Genomic DNA, 6,000 nt, shown 5'->3' on the forward strand with positions numbered 1-6,000 from the left:
ACTTCTTGCAGACGCTTATGTATTGGAGCACGACAGATTTGGATCGGATATGGTTTATGGAAGAATTCCACATGATTTAAAGACAATTTTAGTGATCAGTAACTTTTTGCGCAACGTTGTTGACTATAATCGACAAAATTATGAGCTCCCTCCTCCCCGATGTCGACAAAAAGATGTGCTCATTCTTCCCCGTTGTCGACAAAAGTATGCTCTCTCTTTCCCGTTGTCGACAAAACGTATGCTCTCCCTCTCTCTTTCCCGTTGTCGACTAAATGTATGCTCTCTCTCTCTTTCCCGTTGTCGACAAAACGTATGCTCTCTCGTTCCCGTTGTCGTCAAAACGAATTTTACAACGTGTGTATCGGCGTCGAAGAGAACTTCATGCAGACGCTTATGTATTGGAGCACGACAGATTTGGATCGGATATGGTTTATGGAAGAATTCCACATGATTTAAAGACACTTTTAGTGATCAGTAACTTTTTGCGCAACGTTGTTGACTATAATCGACAAAATTATGAGCTCCCTCCTCCCCGATGTCGACAAAAAGATGTGCTCATTCTTCCCCGTTGTCGACAAAAGTATGCTCTCTCTTTCCCGTTGTCGACAAAACGTATGCTCTTCCTCTCTCTCTCTTTCCCGTTGTCGACAAAACGTATGCTCTCTCTCTCTCTCTCTCTCTCTCTCCCTCTCTCCCTCTCTCTCTCTCTCTCTCTCTCTCTCTCTCTCTCTCTCTCTCTCTCTCCCGTTGTCGTCAAAACGAATTTTACACAAACCAACCACGACATTTCTCGCGAAGTTGCTACGGTTAAAAAACATGGCGTGCGTTTCTTCAGGTTTTTAGAAAGAAGCTTGTGGAAAAGTAAATATGGCTCTAGGAACGTCATGGATAACTTATACTTTTGTTTTTACCGATCTGGACATCTGCTATGATTAATCCTAAGTGTACGGTGTTCCTTTACTGAAATTACGTTGCTGACATGCCTATTGCTTTAGGTTTACAAACGTACATACCATTGTATGCAAGACGCGAGATTCGCCGAAATGCACACTACAATTGATGGTTCAAACCCACCAAAACTCAAATAGCGGTCGAAGAAAAACAATATATTAACACTTTTATCTGCCTTCCATTACTGAATATTAACCTGACATAACAGACAAAATCTGGCGCTGCCACGAGACGAATGGAAGACAGCTCATATATTTGTAGCCAGTGAAGTTAAACAAGACAAAACTTATCTCTTACAACTCACACAGAAATACAGATGAAAGCAAAAAATAAATTTTACTTTGAAAACAATTTTCAAACACAGCAACTGGACATATGTTGCAATTTTTTATATTAAATTATAAAAGGAAAACATGTGTTTGCCTGTCGCCATAGAATTTCTATGCAAAAGCTACAAAGTTGATTTTCCTTTGAAAACAATTTTCAAATACAGTAAATGGACATATGTTGCCATTATTAATTACAATTGAAAAAAGAAAAATGTGTTCAAGATTTATTCAATTTGGTTGATAAGACTGCAGCTGCAACAATTAAAGATAGGAATTATTTAAATATATATCTGATAGCAAGAGAGCATGACACAATTGTAATTATCGTATCTAATACAAATACATAATTATCATATGTTAAAGTCCTTTTAGTGTGCTTTATTTTGAAATCATTGAATGGTGTCAACTCGAATATAACACATAGCGTATATCTTCCCTCCGGCTTATTAATCAACGATACAAATATCAAAATATAAGGTCTTTAAATCATAGCTAAATATCTCCTACTGTCTGAGATCCTTACAATGAGTCCTTTATTTTCATTAACGCCAAAGTTATTAAATACCAAATAAAGCTGATGATAAAAGTTTACGCTGTTACATATACCTTGCATGCATGGAAAATGAACAGTGTAAAATAAGTATGAAATGTTATGAAGATTTAAACTGTTTGTTATCAATTGTTTTTGGTTGTTTTATTAATGAAAGAATAGTATTGTTCTTTTGTAGTGACCATGTTTCAAATAATGTATCTATATATATACAGGTAGTTTATTTTTAAAGATAAGTGTTTTAAATCATTGTTATGCATGAAAGGGCGGTTAAAAGGCGGTACATTTTGCGCATGTACAGTGAAACCCATGGCGCACTATCATTAAGAATGTTTATTATCTCAAAAGCTAAACGTTTGTTGACTACATAATGGTCTCCATTTTTATAGTTACGTTTCATACACATATATTCAATCTCATTAACAACAGTGGTCCGATCAATCCCCAATGTTAGTGACTGTCGATTTGTTTTAAGTAACTTTAAACGTCCATGCAACAGCCAAGTTAATATAAAAACTGGTTTTACCAACTTATAAATTACTTCTCCCAAAATAATGCAATGCAAATTTATATAACAATAGTCACATGATGACATTGAGAAAAATGTTAGAGATTTGTTATTTCCACATTTCCACATAAACAACAATTTTAACGAGAGAGAGAGAGAGAGAGAGAGAGAGAGAGAGAGAGAGAGAGAGAGAGAGAGAGAGAGAGAGAGAGAGAGAGAGAGAGAGAGAGAGAGAGAGAGATTAAAACTGACTACTACACCAAACATTCATGCATTGCAAACGTTCATCACATCCTTTGCCATAGGGACAAGTACCCGTGTAAAGCGGGACACCAAGAGCGGAAAGAAATCACAGAAAGAAAGGATAGACAGTAAAGAAAACTTAAATAAGGATCCAATGTGTTGCAATAAAGGTAACATATCTATATTGGTGTCTTCAGGGTCCCCTTGGAAAAATATTTCTATACAGGACCATTGATAATCTTATCCTGCGATCGTACAACATTCCATATCTTGAGGCTCTCCAGTGCCTTCTCAACCGAAGACACCCTCGAGCTATAAAGGATGCCCCTTAATAAGAGTAGCTTCGGATGAGGAAGGGTTATTTCCCTTCTCTTAATCTCGTGCACCGGTTGTACAGATTTAAAACAAATGACTTAAAGCGGCAGTGGAAAATGTTTCTGAAAGAATTTTTATTCTACTTCTACAAATATTTCCAATGAAAAAGTGCTTCCGAACTAAATGAAAACCTCCATTGACTTTTCATCACTTCGTTACTTTCTTGCATTTTTAATTAATGAGAGATCATTGTTTAAAATCCTCATACATAGAAACATTTCCCGCTAAAATCGAATACACATATATACTGTAAGACAATGTTGAGATAACTGAACAGCAGTAAGTAGTACTTTGCCATTTGCTGTTATGCTTGGTTGCAGAGCTACACTAATGACTAGTCCGAAGGATTCTGACTATCTATCCGCGATTTTATTTTGTCTTGGCGCCGGACCGTCAGTCATAAGTCCTTTTTGTATAAAAATAACATTTTTTCTAAACTTGTGCTTGTAGATCTACAAAAAAAAATCGCGAGATTGGCAGGAATGATAGATTTACGATAACAAGTCTAAAGAGATGCCGCATAGTAGTGGTCATCGTAAATATGCTGGAGAGTAAATTTGTCCAGGAAAATTAGTGAAAATACTTAGTTAACAACATTAATTGCTTTGACTCATGTTCAAGTAAGTGGAGAATTTTGTAAATATTTCCATCGATGTATGTTTTTTGGTTTGATATTGCGCTGTTGTAAACTAAATTCAACTTATCTGATGGTTCGACTAAGCTGTGTTTCTATGAACGGTGATATTGTTTACCGGACACGTGTATCATAGCATTGCGTGACAGTAATGAATAAATAATAAACAAAAAAATTTGTAATTTTATACACTAACGTGTATTTTATTTAAATAATTCGTTAATAGTACGAATATAAAACAATAAATGTAATTTGAAACAGTCGTCATTGAAATGCAGCACACGCGTGGATACACGCCCACTCTCGTACAGATAACTTAGTGAAATCGATACATTAAGTAATACAGATATTGTAATCACATTTTTATCTTTAAGATTAACAAGTCCGATCAACAATATCTTAAAATAAAACTCGGTTAATACCTATTAATGAACATTCTACATTGATATATAGCATCGATAGCACTGAGGAAGGTTACGGCAAAGTGAAGCATACCTTTAAATTTACACGTACATCACCGTAAGAGCGTAACCGTGAAATAGAATAAGATAAAGCTCGCGCTTTGTATATGTACATGTATATCAGTTTATGTATTTAAAATCAGAAACAAATGTGTCAATGGCAAACGAGTATTTTTTTCGATCTGCATCGGCGCAGTAGTTATCGCTTGTTTTCCGTTGGTTTCCGGCAGCCATGGGCATAAAAACGGTAGATTTACGGTCAACAGACTACAGTGTATTGTATTTTAAGTTTGGTTGCCTAATTCTGTATAAATTCTGACTTTCACCTGTGTACCTGTGTAAACACAGAAATTAATGCTCGATCGAAAATTTACTGTTCATTGTTTATTTAACTTGAAGCCTTACGGTTCATAAGCATTCATAACAGCATATAATTGATACATAAGTAGTATGAGATACAAAGACATTGTGTCATCATGTATAAAGCATGATATTGTAGGTAGTATTTAGTTAGTATAAATACTCTGTGATTATCATATACAAGATAGACAACTTACCGGAAGATGGACAGTTCTTGTGTAGTTACTTGATGTAAGTGTACATTGACTTCACATAGGACTACATATGCTAGAATAGAACCATAAAGTTCAGTGACACCATTTACCATCAACATTATCAAATAAAGGCTCGAACAGGGCATACATATGTATAGAGTGTAGTCTGGAGATTAACAGCAACAATATATATATTGTTGTAGACAAACAAATACTCGAGCAACGTAAAAATGGCTGTTTATTATTAACATAATGAGTTAACTAAACCAGAGGACAACAGAAGTTTCTTAACTTAACGACGCCAATTACAGTTTCTGTGGTTACAATCTTCTATTTCTTCGTAAACTGACTTAAGAACACAATTATCACATTTAATTAACTTCAACCAATATCTTATTATTTGATATTTTCTGATGATATGCAAAGGCAGGCGTCCTGATTCCGAGAATACCTTAAAAGATGGCGTACTCTTTTTTACATTCAGAATTCTTTTTTAAAAATCAACATGTACTTTTCTCTTCTGTGTTTGCGGCCTTAAAGCTCTGTGTTTCCCAACCATAATTAAGAACAGGTGAAACCTATATATAAAAAACGTTGAGTTTCGATTCTACATAGAGTGACAAATTATTACATGTTCTTACTACATTATACACGCATTGGCGGCCTTGTTCAGGAATATTTAATTGAGTTAATGTGAACTTACCATCAAAATTAAGCAAGATAATAAAATTTGTCAACAATTTACATTTCACTACCATTGAAATAAAATTTCACATCAGCACGTAATCTTCCAACATTTCGAAATACAACAATTTTTGTTTTCTCTGTATTAACTGTCAGATCCTAATTATCAGTATATTGTTTTAAAGAGTCTAGAATTTTCTGCAAACCAGAGGCAGATTTTGAGGAGAATACAGTATCATCTACATACATAAGGTGAAACAAAGAATTATCTCTTAAAAATAAATCGTGACATGAAGTTTTTATGAGTTTCAAGGTCTTTCACATACATGGAATACAGGAAGGGAGATAACCCTCCCCTCTCCTCTGACTCCAATTTGAAAAAAAAATTACAAAACAATTGATTTCTATTAACACTATCAAAGGCATGAGATAGTCAACAAAACAGCAGTAAAGCTTATAATTAATAGAAAGCATTTTCTTAATTACACCATTAAAGCAAAGATAGCATCATTAGTTCCAGAACCAGACTTAAACCAATACTGAGTATTGGAAACGATGTTGTACCATTCTAATAGTCTATCATTTAAAACGGAAGGAAATAATTTAGATAAATAATTTACCAATGTGATTCCTCTGTAACTATTTGTATCATTGGCATCGCCTTTTTTAACAAAGGGAAAATGATACCACTTGACCAGACTGAGGGGAAGA

This window comes from Ylistrum balloti, unplaced genomic scaffold (genome assembly GCF_031769215.1).
Source record: "Ylistrum balloti isolate Yb309-2 unplaced genomic scaffold, AGI_CSIRO_Ybal_v1 Utg370508, whole genome shotgun sequence".
Taxonomy (NCBI): domain Eukaryota; kingdom Metazoa; phylum Mollusca; class Bivalvia; order Pectinida; family Pectinidae; genus Ylistrum; species Ylistrum balloti.